The 15,070-nt window shown below is 43.1% G+C and overlaps 1 pseudogene; it reads left to right on the forward strand.

Annotated features, from left to right (window-relative positions):
- Positions 1-583: 583 nt before the first annotated feature.
- Positions 584-15,070, forward strand: part of LOC149972410 (uncharacterized) — a 28,498-nt pseudogene continuing 14,011 nt past the window's right edge.

Raw genomic sequence — 15,070 nt, forward strand, 5'->3', positions numbered from 1 at the left:
AGAAATAACACGTAAAAAAACAAAAAACTGCATAGTTTCCTAGGAACGCGAAGCGAGGCGGCCATCTCTGTTGGCGCCGGGCACCCTCATAGATATCATCCTGACCAACTTGCCCTCTAAATACACCTCGCACATCTCAGCGATCACAGCCTCATTGCCTGCGTCCGCAGTGGGCCCGCGGTCAAACGACCACCCCTCATCACTGTCAAACGCTCCCTAAAACGTCACGTCAGTAGAGGATGCCTGGTTGTTCTTTGAAAGTGCTTTCCTTACCATCTTAAATAAGCATGCCCCATTCAAAAAATGTAGAACTAAGAACAGATGTAGCCCTTGGTTCACTCCAGACTTAACTGCCCTTGACCAGCACAAAAACATCCTGTGGTGTACTGCATTAGCATCGAATAACCTCCTCGATATGCAACTTCAGGGAAGTCAGGAACCAAAATACACAGTCAGTTAGGAAAGCTAAGGCTAGCTTTTTCAAACAGAAATTTGCATCCTTTTGAACTTACGCTTCGAACACACCGACTGCGTCATTGCATCACTGCTGCATAACATTTTGCGCAGATAGGCAACTATACTGATGCAGGTACCTTTTGCAAATGGTCACATGCGGTTGGACACATGGAGGAGAGAATCATTTTCGCAGTTTCCTCAAAACCTTGTCTTTTTGACACAACTGCTGACAGCTACAGGGACATAAACACACAAAAATAATGCTTGGAGACAAGTGTCCACGAGAGTAGGATTGCCAGGTCAGTTTAGTAGTGAGCTTGTGCTAGATGTGGTGTGTGTGTGTGTGTAAAATAAATAGTCAAATAAATTATGCTAGTTACTACCCCTGATAACTTTACCAAATAATCATGTTTGAAAGAGTGTGAGTGTGTATGCTAGATAAATAGTAATAGAAATGGTAGATACTACTGTACCCCTGATAATTTGGTCAGATAACCGTGTGTGTGTGTGTGTGTCTATGTGTACAGTAGGTGACATGTCCATGATAGCTATCTAATAACTATAGTTATGCTAGGGAATGGTTTGGCTTATCATGTTCATGTCTATGTAGAAGAAGACTGTAGGAGGAAGTGGAGAGGACTCAGGGACAGGTATCAGAGAGCGAGAAGGGTAGAGAAAGATAAGAGGTCTGGGTCAGCAGCTTCAGGTCAGCAGCTTCAGGTCAGCAGCTTCAGGCCAGCAGCCTTGGCACTTCTGCCACATTCTTTCTTTTCTGGATCAATTTATTGTGCCTAGGGCAACGAGTGGCAATTTTACAGCCAGACCCTCTACTACGTCATCCACAAGTGTTGTTGCCACCGGTGCATCAAGACCCTCAACGTCATCTACAAATGCGACCATCACCTCCACCGGTGGAGTGAGACCCTCTACAACATCATCCACGAGTATGACCACCACCGGTGCAGCCATGGAAGATGATGAAATGCAGGAAGCACCTCTGGATCTAGGACCACCTGAGTTTATTATCAACCTCACGGAAGTGACCACTGAGGACCTCGTTGAACAGGATGTGGCCGTGAAGAGAAACAGAGAGAAACAGAGAGAGAAACGAAGAGGAACAACATCACACCAGGCGTCATCGGAGGTACCAGCCCCCAGATCCACTCAACTCATTTCAGCAGAGGCTCTCCTCCCAAGCCGTCGAGAGGGATGCAGCCCAACCTGATGCTCACAGGAAGGAGATGAAGAGACCGTCTTTGCCATGAGCCTGGTGCCAACACTGAAGAGGCTGCCTTAGCAAAGAAAAGCAGCAGTCAAGGATCAAATGTTTCAGCTGCTTTTCGAAGCCGAGTTCAATGGTACGTTTTTTTTTTTCTCCACATCACAGGTAGTGTCATAAGTGTGCGACAGTGAAGTAAAGTAGTTCATTTTTACAGTATAGTCATGTAGGTTAATTGGTATTTCAGATCAAAGTATTAATATGAGACAAATGTATAGCTGTTGTTTCTGGGTTAGAAAATATCCTAAAACAGTTTGCTGTCGAAATATCTGCCTGTCATATTCATCTTTTGATCTGAAATACAAATTCCATGAGTAAACAGCAAGTATTACCAACTTTACCACACTGTTCCTATATTTATGCCACTAACTACACTATACAAGCAGTATTTAGTTTACATCAATCTCACCTTGTTAGACTGTAAACTTTCCTTCAGACGCACATTAAGCATCTCCAATACAAAATTAAATCTAGAATCGGCATCCTATTTTGCAACAAAGCCTCCTTCACTCATGCTGCCAAACATACCCTCGTAAAACTGACTATCCTACCGATCCTTGACTTCGGCGATGTCATTTACAAAATAGCCTCCAACACTCTACTCAGCAAATTGGATGCAGTCTATCACAGAGCCATCCGTTTTGTCACCAAAGCCCCATATACTACCCACCACTGTAACTTGTATGCTCTCGTTGGCTGGCCCTTGCTACATATTCGTCGCCAAACCCACTGGCTCCAGGTCATTCATCTATAAGTCTTTGCTAGGTAAAGTCCTGCCTTATCTCAGCTCACTGGTCACCATAGCAACACCCACCCGTAGCACACGCTCCAACAGGTATATTTCACTGGTCACCCCCAAAGCCAACTCCTCCTTTGGCTCCTTTCCTTCAGGTTTTCTGCTGCCAATGACTGGAACGGATTTCAAAAATCACTGAAGCTGGAGACTTATTTTAAGCATCAGCTGTCAGAGCAGCTTACCGATCACTGTACCTGTACACAGCCCATCTAACACAACTACCTCATCCACATATTGTTTTTTTCCCCTTTCTCTTTTGCACCCCAGTATTTCAACTTGCACATCATCATCTGCACATCTATCACTCAAATGTTAATGCTAAATTGTAATTATTTTGCCACTATGGCCTATCTATTGCCTACCTCCCTAACCTTACTACATTTGCACACACTGTATATAGATTTTTCTATTGTGTTATTGACTGTACGTTTGTTTATCCCATGTGAAACTCTGTGTTGTTGTTTTTGTTGCACTGCTTTGCTTTATCTTGGCCAGGTCGCAGTTGTAAATGAGAACTTGTTCTCAACTGGCCTCCCTGGTTAAATAAAGGTTAAAAAAATACAAATACAAATTAAAACAATCCATCAAGCTTCGTTTGCTGTAGCACCCTTTGGCAAAGGAAACAGTGTATGTGTGTAGTGTGTTGAGGGTGTGAGTATGTTTTTTTTAAACTGAATTGTGAGTTTGGACATGTGTATTAATGTGTATGAGTGTGTATTAGTGTGTATTAATGTGTATTAGTAAGACCTTAGGGCTTGCTTAAGTGTATTTTCTCTCCCTCTCTCTGTGTTTCTATCTCTAGGCTACATGTTATTCTATTCCTGTGTCTCTCTCTCTCTCTCTCTCTCTCTCTATCTCTCTCGCTCTGTGTGTTTGTGTGTGCGTGCGTGTTTGTGTGTGAGTGTGTGTGTGTGTAAGTACATAAATCAGATTGATTGTGGCTATAATTAAATTGTATATGCTGTAGGAGAACGTGTTGCTCTCTCCCTCTCTTTCTCTCATAATCACTGTTTTACGGTAAGCAATGAAGAGATGGTCACGGTAACTGGAGCCACACAAACCACACGTACCCCACACACCCCAGCCACAAGGTGAGGTCTAATACAAACTGGCCCAGAGACAGTTTCTATCTACAAGCCATCAAGACTGCTGAACACTTGAAGTGGACTGACCACGTGAACTCTCCACATCCCAAACACACACACACACACACACACACACACACACACACACACACACACACACACACACACACACACACACACACACACACACACACACACACACACAAACACACACACACACACACACACACACACACACACACACACACACACACACAAAAGGAGCTGTTTCATGTAACAGAATTGAACAACCAGTTGGATGACTTTTGGGGGCCCTACCCAAGATCTGGTTGGGGGGGGGGGGGCCGCCACCTCGCGGCAAAACATTTTAATTGACGGCGGAGAAAGTTGACTTACTGCAATTCAAAAAAATATGCCATGAATGTTTTTTAAGGAAGTTTTCTGCAATTGTACACATTTTGCCATGGGGCAAAGTCACATTTTGGCATTTTCAAAGCTCATTTCCTGCATTTCTACACATTTTGTAACGACTTATGTCATGTTAATGTGATATCTGTGTGAGAATGACTAACAAAATAAAGGTGGCCCCTTGGAAGGGGGCATGTACCATGCGTGACTGGTTGGTATTCAGCCATGATTACTACAAGTTTAGATAGCTGGCTAGACTAACTACTACTAACTACCCGCCGTCGGGGTTAGTTACACTGGCAAACCGAAGGCACACAAAGACAGAAGCCAAAAACATAACTGTTCCCAGTTACAGAAGGCCATAATCGTTTGGTTCTGGGTGATAAGATTAAGGTCTAGATTCAATCCGAACCATGGAAGATCTGCTTTATAGCGCGATGAATATTTAAAGGTAAATTCCGATTGAGGCGACATATGCAGCATTTAGGGAATGTGGTCTCTGCAAACACTGGAACATTGCCTATAATGTGTGCATAGCAGACAAAATGCAATCGGATTGAATATGGCAATTGAATACAAAAACAAGTGGGTTGGCTCTACTCACTATAGGACCTGAATACGTGGTGGCAGGAAGCCTGGTGGTTAGAGTGTTGGACTAGTAACCGAAAGGTTGCAAGATCAAATCACCGAGCTGACAAGGTAAAAATCTGTCGTTCTGCCCCTGAACAAGGCAGTTAACCCATTGTTCCTAGGCCGTCATTGAAAATAAGAATTTGTTCTTAACTGACTTGCCTAGTTAAATAAAGATAAAAATTAAATACAGACACAGAAAACAAGTGCACATGGGCATGGATGGCATGATTCTGAGATTCTGTTAGATCTTTCCTCATTTCATATGTCATGTGTAACAAACCCCAATACCCCTCAGGCCCCTATATCTCCCCCAGCTCTACCCCCCTTCACGCCAACCCAAACCCACCAGCAACAGCCTACAACTGAGTGAAAGGGATGAGGCAAGGAGACGAGGGGAACGATCACTCTAAACTCAATTGTAATTTTCTTTCTCAAAGGGATTCAATTAGCAATGACAAAGACCAGTCGGCATTTGAGAGAGTGACGTTGTGATTTGAATTTTATTATTCCCTGTAATGAGATGACAGTTATTGCATTGTTGTGCTTTAATTAACATTGATTCCAATTGCCTTTTGTAAATGAGGAGCCACCTTCAGGACTCGTTTTCGAAGATCTCTTCTTAATTCCCTGTCACCAGCAATAACCCCTTCCCCTCCAATCACGTATGCAGTTCATACACACACGACATAGGGAATGACATTATACAGACCCACACGTACATAACATACATGCTCATTCCACACACACACTTGTAAGCCCACATCCTCCGTACACCTGTGTGTGCGTGTTTGTGTGTGTGTGCTGCGCCCAAACCTAGTATGATCATACTACCATTTCCATGTTTCAGGCCTATTATTTGTGTTTAACTAAATGAAACAATTGAAACAAAGCAAAGCTTAAATAAACTGCTAATGTTTAATCTGTGGAGTGTTTTAATGCTGAAACTTTAATCTCTTCCCGCTGATTTGAATGCCGTACCACCCGATTGAAACCCACCCGTTGACTTTTAATAATGAACCTCCAAATGCCAATAATTAATAACTTTGATCTCACTCCATTTTTCATTGTCTGATTTCCCTTTTCCTGGTCGTTTAGAAAATGTATTGTTTCAAATTGTTGCTGATGACTAATTGGCCATTAAATTGACACAGAAAGTAATGAACGTTTAGAGTGATGTCTGGTGCTCAACTCAAGTCCACTTTCCTCCATGGAGGCTTGTTGGTTTTCAATATAAAAGAGAGAAATAAGTGAGCTCCAGCACAGCATGCAAACACGTGCTCCTTTCTGTTCTATCAGCTTTACACAGCCAGACACAAACGCCATGGGCACTACACATACACACACACACATACACACACACACACACACATACACACATGCACAAGCAGGCTTGTATGTGCAACGTACACACGTACAAATGGACCACTGACAACAAAGACAAAGAAACAACGGCAGCCCCCTGTTGACGACACCTGTCAATAACTTTCTCACCTGAATGATAATGTTTATGTTGGGGACACACACATGCATTACAACTCCTTCTCTCTTCTCCAACCACCCCTCCTTTCTCTCCCTCTGTCTCCCCTCTTTTCTCTCCCTCTCTCTGCCTTCTTTCTCCCATCCTTTCTCTCCCTCACCCCTTCTTTTCTCTCCCCACTCCTCTTTTCCAGCTATAGCTCCCTCACTCAACACTCCTCTTTTCCAGCTGTAGCTCCCTCTCTCAACACTCCTCTTTTCCAGCTGTAGCTCCCTCTGTCAACACTCCTCTTTCTCAGCTATAGCTCCCTCTGTCAACACTCCTCTTTTCCAGCCATAGCTCCCTCTGTCAACACTCCTCTTTTCCAGCTATAGCTCCCTCTCTCAACACTCCTCTTTTCCAGCTATAGCTCCCTCTATCAACACTCCTCTTTTACAGCTATAGCTCCCTCTGTCAACACTCCTCTTTCCAGCTATAGCTTCCTTGCTGTTTCATTCTAGCATTCCCTCTTCTCTCTCCATATGTCACCCAATTCTCCCTCTCCTCCTCCCTCTCATATCGCCTCTAACCATCCCTCTCTTCTCCTCTCTCCCTCTCTGATGAGAGCAGACAGTGTGGTATTCCAGTCACAAGGCCCTGGGAAGGGTGGCACAGAGAGAGAGAGAGAGGTCTGTAGGCGGGTGGGAGGGTGGCACGGGGGGAGACACGCTGGGATCACCCTCCGAAGCCACTAAACATTCAGCTGCCATCCCATCAGCCCCTCTGTCATTACCACGGGCCAGCGACCCCGCTGACTGCACAGCTGTTATGTGAGTGTATGTGAGTGTGTGTGAGTGTGTATGTGTTTGAAAGTCAAATGATGGGGTTTGAAAGAGGAGTGAGGCGCTATAGAATATCATGGAAAATTATTTCAGAGTGTTTGGCTCCTGGTGTGTGACTATATCAGGGCTCTCCAACCCTGTTCCTGGAGAGCTATCCTCCTGGACTACATGATGGATACCAGTGGGGGTGTGCAGAGTACACAGATGTGATTGTATGAATTGTACATACCTTTGTCAATTCTTATTATGCAGTTTTTTTTACTTTACATAAGTTCATGTTGATCTAAAGCCAGCAATCCTCTCCTTCACTTTGTGAATATCTTACTCTCTTTCTCTTAACCTAATCGTTAGCTAGTCTTCCTCTCCAGGATTTAGCATTTGTTCTTAGAAAAACATCAATCCTACTTCCGATCAAATGCTTTGGTTTAGGTCTGTCTGTCCCATGTTTAACAGTGAGAGAGTGTTGCTCTGCTCTTCTCTCAGTGGGTTTACTTCTGAGCAGGGATGCAACTTTCACTAGGGACAGGGTAGGGGTGGATGGGGGATCATGTCCCCCCCCACATTCTGAAATTGCATTTTTGTCCCCCCCCAGTTTTATAATTGCAATGTGACACAAAAAGCTGCAAACGGTGTGTTTTAGGACCATGTGGACCCCTCCGAGCGGTCGGGTAGGCTGTTTGGAGTGTTCAGCCAGCTGGATTTAGGACCGTGTGGACACCACAGAGCGGACTGACAGGCTGTGTGAAGGCAAAGCATCTGGAAGGCTGGCTGGACCAGCATGGTAGAGTTGGGCTTAGTTCGGTGTGTATGTGATGCGCTCTTTAACCGAGTTGTAAAAGCAAGCAGAGCAGAAACGGGCTACTCTTTAGTTGACTGATGTAGCTGGCAAGGTAACTGCTGTTTAACTTAACAGAAAACAACTAAACTAGTGTTTATTTGCTGTGCTGAGCTAGTATTCTAACTGACATGTTGGTTAGCTAATGTATCATCCCCTATCGACTGAGGGGAATGAATAAGCTACACTAGCTAGTAGTTACCACAGCCAGGTCAGCTCTAGCCTCTAGTTATCTGTCAGATAGTGATATGACTTGACTGTTATTACTATCTAACAGCTGTTGTTTTTGCGGAATGTTTTGTAGCCTTTATTTTGTCCCATTTCAGAAGTAAATTAACTTGGCTAGCTGGCCAAAAGTTGGCTAATGTTAGCTATTCCTTTTTTTCTGAATCAAACGATGAAACCTTTGGCCAACGATTGAAGATTGATATTATGACGTTTTTTCAGTGCAATGTGAGTTTCATTAGTCAGTATGGCAATATAATATTATTGATTTGTCAGTTTCTCTAGCTAATTCCTTACTTTTCACACTGACACAATAAACAGCTCTAACGTTACAGGCTTCACTATCATGGTGCACAGTAGATGTCTTTGTGGGACTGATTTCTTCATCCCACTCCCGCCTGTACCCGCTAGTTTTCTGTCTGACTCCCACCCTCTACCGCAAGAACTGGTCCCAAACCCAACAGCAGCCCAGCAATTTTGCGTCCTATGGGCAAAATATTAAATGCGCAGAAATAACTTAAGATTCTAACATGGCCCTGATATTGTATTACTGGGCTAGAGCAGCCAATATGCTAGATGTAGTTTGAAGCGAGCAGAGTTGGAGAGACTTGCACTTTCTCTTGAGCTATATTATAGCCTACCTTTTAGGAGTGGGAAGATTTTCAGACAGAGAAATATGGGTGATCAATATTTAGGCCTATTTCTAGGCAATGTAGTAAACTATAACCTAATCATAGGCCTATTTAGGAAGTACATTTCCTTGGAAGGATAACTGCCCAGTGCTTCTCTGCCAATGCATAGGCTATAGCCTACTCTATTTAATTGAGACCACAAGTGCACCTGATCTGGCAGGTATGGCTACTGAACTGGAAGCAGCAATGATGATGACAGCGACATTTGCTACGATTTGTATAGCCCTATAGGATATAGTTTACCTCACTGGTGGAAAAAGTACCCAATTGTCATACTTGAGTAAAAGTAAAGACACCTTTGTAGAAAATGACTCAAGTAAAAGTAAAAGTCACCCAGAAAAATACTACTTGAGTAAAAGTCTAAAAGTATTTGGTTTTAAATATACTTAAGTATCAAAAGTAAATGTAATTGCACAAATATACTTCAGTATCAAAAGTAAATCTAATTGCACAAATATACTTCAGTATCAAAAGTAAATCTAATTGCACAAATATACTTCAGTATCAAAAGTAAATCTAATTGCACAAATATACTTCAGTATCAAAAGTAAAAGTACAAGTATGAATAATTTCAAATGGCTTATAATATGAAAATCAGATGGCACAATTTTCTTGTTTTTTAAATATACGGATAGCCAGGGGCACACTACAACACGCAGACATAATTGACAAACTAAGCATTTGTGTTTAGTGAGTCCTCCAGATTAGAGGCAGTACGGATGAACAGAGATATTATCTTGATAAGTGAGTGAATTGGACCACTTTCCTGTCCTGCTAAGCATTGAAAATGTAAGAGTACTTTTGGGTGTCAGTATGGAGTAAAAAGTACATTATTTTCTTTTAGGAATGTAGTGAAGTAAAGTAAAAGTAGTCAAAAATATAAATTGTAAATTAAAGTACAGATATCTAAAAAAAACTACACAAGTAATACTTTAAAGTATTTTGATTTAAGTACTTTATACCACTGGTTTACCTTTTAAGAGGACGATTTTCAGGCAGAGACAAATAAGTGTGTTATCAATATTAATTGAAGTGAAAAGGCGCAATGCTTGCTTAGTAGTCTAACCTATGTAACCGTTGTGCCTTTTCCTCTTCAATGATGATTACATTTTTTGATGGCACTTTGACTCATGTTGGTTGAGTGCCCTCCACATATTTCCGTTATTAAAATGTATTTATAGACACTGTAAACTACAGTCTAATCATATATAAGTTAATTTCATATAACAGGTTAAGTTAACAGCCACTTCATTCTCCACCCATATCGGCAGCCTACTCTATTTCAATGAGACCACACATACTAGGAGAGGTAGGCTACTGAAGTTGAAGTAGTGAATTGTGAGTGTGTGAATAATGTGAAAAAGATGTGCTTTTAATACAATAGGTAGGCAAACGCATACAAAGCAGAAAGAGGACCGTTTCCAAATCATCTGTGGGACAACAATATTTTCATCCCAAAGTCATCTGTCTGACCGCCTGCTCCTGCCCACAACATGAAAAATGATCCGCCGGGAATGCAGTCCTCTAGTGTAGTCAGTACACAACACCTTGCTCATCATATCTTAGCAAGATCAGATGGTGACAGGGGTCCCAGCAGGATCAAACAGCCAGGGAAGACCAGTCTATGGTGTGAAGGCTGGCTGAATTCTGGCAAAGAGCATGTTCTTTTATCTCAGCATGTCTACAGTGAATGATACAAAGCTCCATCTTGAATTGATGGGTAGACCTACATTAGCTACAGCATAGCAGTTTAGGCTCAAAATTACAGTCTGGGACCTGGGAATAACTGTCATTTCAGTTATTGAACCATTGATTCTATTCTTGGATAATATCATGTATGAATGTACGCCAAGGTAATTCTTTGTCATGCCTCATTTTAGGATCAGACGGTGACAGGGGTCTCAGCAGGGTCAGGCAGCCAGGGAAGACCAGTCTGTGACAGGTAAGGGGGATTTTTATTCTCTCTGTGCAGCAAACACTGGACAAGCCAGACACTATTTTAAGGCAGTATGACAAACCTCCAAAGCTGATTTCCAAACTGTATCAAGGCATTTCCCCATGCCACAAAACATGTATAACAAAAATGTGAGGAAGACCTGGTAGAAGCTAATGATGATGATGATGAATTGACACAGATATTGTAACGGTTTTCGTCCTCCTCTTCTGAGTAGGAGTAGGAAGGATCGGACCAATGCGCAGCGTGGTAAGTGTCCATAATATAATTTTAATTAAATATAACTGAACTCAGAAAACAAAAGAATAAGAGAATAAATGGAATCCGACACAGTCCCGTATGGAGAAAACACGGAAAATAATAACCAACAACCAACATGGGGAAAACAGGCTACCTAAGTATGACTCTCAATCAGAGACAACGATCGACAGCTGCCTCTGATTGAGAACCATACCAGGCCAAACACAGACAGGGAAAATAATCACCCACAACCAACATGGGGAAAACAGGCTACCTAAGTATGATTCTCAATCAGAGACAACGATCGACAGCTGCCTCTGATTGAGAACCATACCAGGCCGAACACAGAAATACAACATAGAAAAAATAACATAGACTACCCACCCCAACTCACGCCCTGACCAAACTAACACAAAGACATAATAAAGGAACTAAGGTCAGAACGTGACAGATATGTTTGAATGCCCAGTCATGTTCATATCATATCATCTCAGACATAAATTACTGCAGTTTAAGACCACCCATAGAACGTACTATCTGCCAGTGAAACTGAATATCATGAAATCAGAAATGTCATTCCTCTGCTGGAGGTGTAAAACACAAGGGGACATATTTGCATATGTTATGGTCTTGTGAAGGCTGGCTGATTTCTGGCAAAGAGTATGTTCTTTTATCTCAGCATATCTACAGATTCTCCCTTCTCCCTGTTTTTGTTTACTGATACTGGAGACTGTTATCTGAAGAAACTATGCAACCAAACATTTATAGTGGCTAAGAAATGCATTTCCCTTAATTGGAAGGTTGGTTACCCTCCCACAATGTCAAGTTATGTATCACTAGATTAGATTTATTACCAGACTAAGGGTATACTGTGCAACTTTCATAAGGTCTGGATGCCTTATATGGAATACAGTACGACTAAAGGAGTCTGTATTGAAAACATGCCCACGTCAGGGGAGATACCTATTTAGGCAATACCTAGCTGCTGGGCTGCTCAGTCCTGGCCCTGGGGGTCTGCCGTCCTGTGGGTTATCACTCTGGCCTTGGCATAATACACCTGAACGCAATAATAAATGTTTCACTAAGATCCTAAAGCTGAGTGGGGTCTGTTGGGTTGAGGCACTGCAGGGTGTCGGACCCCTAGGGACAGAACGGTCCGACCAAGCTATATTGTGTGTAAGTTAAAAGAGCGCTACAGTACTATTAGTCCTATGAGATTCATTATATGAAGGATTTGCTGTTTCTGTGTGTTAATACATATTTGAGGTGTATGTGTGTTTTTTTTATTCCACACCTTTCTCTTGGGAATAAAATCAATGAAAGGTGTGAACTAGGAAGGCAATTGTGTTGGGACAGAGTTGAGTTATTGACTAGACTGGTGGGGGTTGGGTGTGCAGGTGCCTCGGATTGGCTGGTTGTTCTGTGTGAAATTTGATATAGAGAATTGTCACTCCCTCATCTGTTTCACCAGTCCTTGTGCTTGTCTCCACCCCCCTCCAGGTGACGCCCATCTTCCCTATTATCTATTAGCTTTTAGCTTTCCAGCATTTTTCCTGTCAGCTCCTGTCGGTTCCCAGCCTCTCTTTACTCGTCCTCCTTTGACCTTTGCCTGTCATGACCCTGTACCCGCTCGCCTTACCTCTCTGCCTGTCCCTGAACCTGAGCCTGCCTGCCGTCCTGTACCGTTGCCTTACCCTGGATTATCGACCTGGATTAATGTGCAACACAATATTTAATATTGAACTCCCTTCGATCTACTTCAATCTTAATAATCACTTAAACATATTAAACAATGATATCTTACAGTACATTCTGAGATTATTCAGACCCCTTGACTTTTTCCACGTTTTGTTAGCCTTATTCTAACAAGATTAAATAGTTTTCCCCCTCATCAAAATACACAAAGCCAAAACAGGTTTTTAGAAAATGTTGCTAAAAAATAAAAAACAGAAATATCACATTTACATGAGTATTCAAACCCTGTTCTCAGTACTTTGTTGAAGCATCTTTGGCAGCGATTACAGCCTTGAGTCTTCTTGGGTATGATGCTACAAGCTTTAGCACACCTGTATTTGGGGAGTTTCTCCCATTCTTCTCTGCAGATCCTCTCAAGCTCTGTTGGGTTGGACGAGGAGCGTCGCTGCACAGCTATTTTCAGGTCTCTCCAGAGATGTTCGATCGGGTTCAAGTCCGGGCTCTAGCTGGGTCACTCAAGGATATTCAGAGTCTTGTTCCCGAAGCCACTCCTGTGTTGTCTTGGCTGTGTGCTTAGGGTCGTTGTCCTGATGGAAGGTGAACTTTCGCCCCAGTCTGAGGACCTGAGTGCTCTGGAGCAGGTTTTCATCAATGATCTCTCTGTACTTTGCTCCGTTCATCTTTGCCTCGATCCTGACTAGTCTCCCAATCCCTGCCGCTGAAAACATCCCCACAGCATGACGCTGCCACCACCATGCTTTACCGAAGGGATGGTGCCACATTTCCTCCAGATGTGACGCTTGGCATTCAGGCCAAATAGTTCAATTTTGGTATCATCAGACCAGAGAACCTTGTTTCACATGGTCTAAGAGTACTTTAGGTGCCTTTTGGCAAATGCCAAGTGGGCTGTCATGTGCTTTTTACTGAGGAGTGGCTTCTGTCTGGCCACTCTACCCTAAAGGCAATCAAGCAAGCTAAACGTCAGTATAGAGATAAAGTGGAGTCGCAATTCAATGGCTCAGACACGAGACGTATGTGGCAGGGTCTACAGACAATCATGGACAACAAAAGGAAAACCAGCCACGTCACGGACACCAACGTCTTGCTTCCAGACAAGCTAAACACGTTCTTTGTCTGCTTTGAGGATAACACAGTGCCATCAACGCGGCCCGCTACCAAAGACTGTGGGCTCTCCTTCTCTGCGGCCGACGTGAGTAAAACACTTAAACGTGTTAACCCTCGCAAGAATGCCAGTCCAGATGACATCCCTAGCCGCGTCCTTAGAGCATGCGCAGACCAGCTGGAGTGTTTACGGGCATATTCAATTTCTCCCTATCCCAGTCTGCTGTCCCCACATGCTTCAAGATGGCCACCATTGTTCCTGTACCCAAGAAGGCAAAGGTAACTGAACTTAATGACTTTCACTCTGTAGCACCTCAGCTTTGTCATCATGATGTGCATTGAGAGACTAGTCAAGGATCATATCACCTCTACCTTACCTGACACCCTAGACCCACTTCAATTTGTGTAGCGCCCCAGTAGATCCACAGACGATGCAATCGCTATCACTCTGCACACTGCCCTATCCCATCTGGACAAGAGGAATACCTATGTAAGAATGCTGTTTATTGACTACAGCTCAGCATTCAACACCATAGTACTCTCCAAGCTCATCATTAAGCTCGAGGCCCTGGGTTTTAACCCCGCACTTTTGTCGTGGAAATTTCCTGTATTACCAAATCATGAGAGAGCAAACCACACAAGTCAGAGTTATATCATAAAGTCCATATTTAATTATATGAGCTTCACCATAGCCCTGTGACTCCCAGATCAATTCAGTGTCTATAAATTAATTCTCTGAGAGTGCTTACAAAACAATTCTTAGTATCATTTATAGCCAAGACACACCCCTCTCAACTCACATGACAAATAACAGATCTTAGGAACATTACAAATGAAGACTTTACTCTGCTGATCTTCAACACTGGGGCCCCACAAGGGTGCGTGCTCAGCCCCCTCCTATACTCCCTGTTCACCCATTACTGTGTGGCCAAGCACGCCTCCAACTCAATCATCAACTTTGCAGACAACACAACAGTAGTAGGCTTGATTAACAATGATTACAAGACAGCCTACAGGGAGGAGGTGAGGGCTCTGGGAGTGTGGTGCCTGGAAAATAACCTCTCACTCAACGTCAACAAAACAAAGGAGATGATCGTGGACTTCAGGAAACAGCAGAGGGTGCACCCCCTATCTACATTGATGGGACCGCAGTGGAGAAGGTGGAAAGCTTCAAGTTCCTTGGCGTACACATTACTGACAAACTGAAATGGACCACCCACACAGACAGGGTGGTGAAGAAGGCGCAACAGAGCCTCTTCAACCTCAGGAGGTTATAGGGGAGGACCCACAGAGCCCACCGTCACTTCTAAAACCTGCTTCTGAGGGCAGTTTTCCCTCTATTTAAAACTCAT

This window comes from Oncorhynchus mykiss, chromosome 24 (assembly GCF_057628025.1).
Source record: "Oncorhynchus mykiss isolate SJ-2025 chromosome 24, ASM5762802v1, whole genome shotgun sequence".
NCBI lineage: Eukaryota > Metazoa > Chordata > Actinopteri > Salmoniformes > Salmonidae > Oncorhynchus > Oncorhynchus mykiss.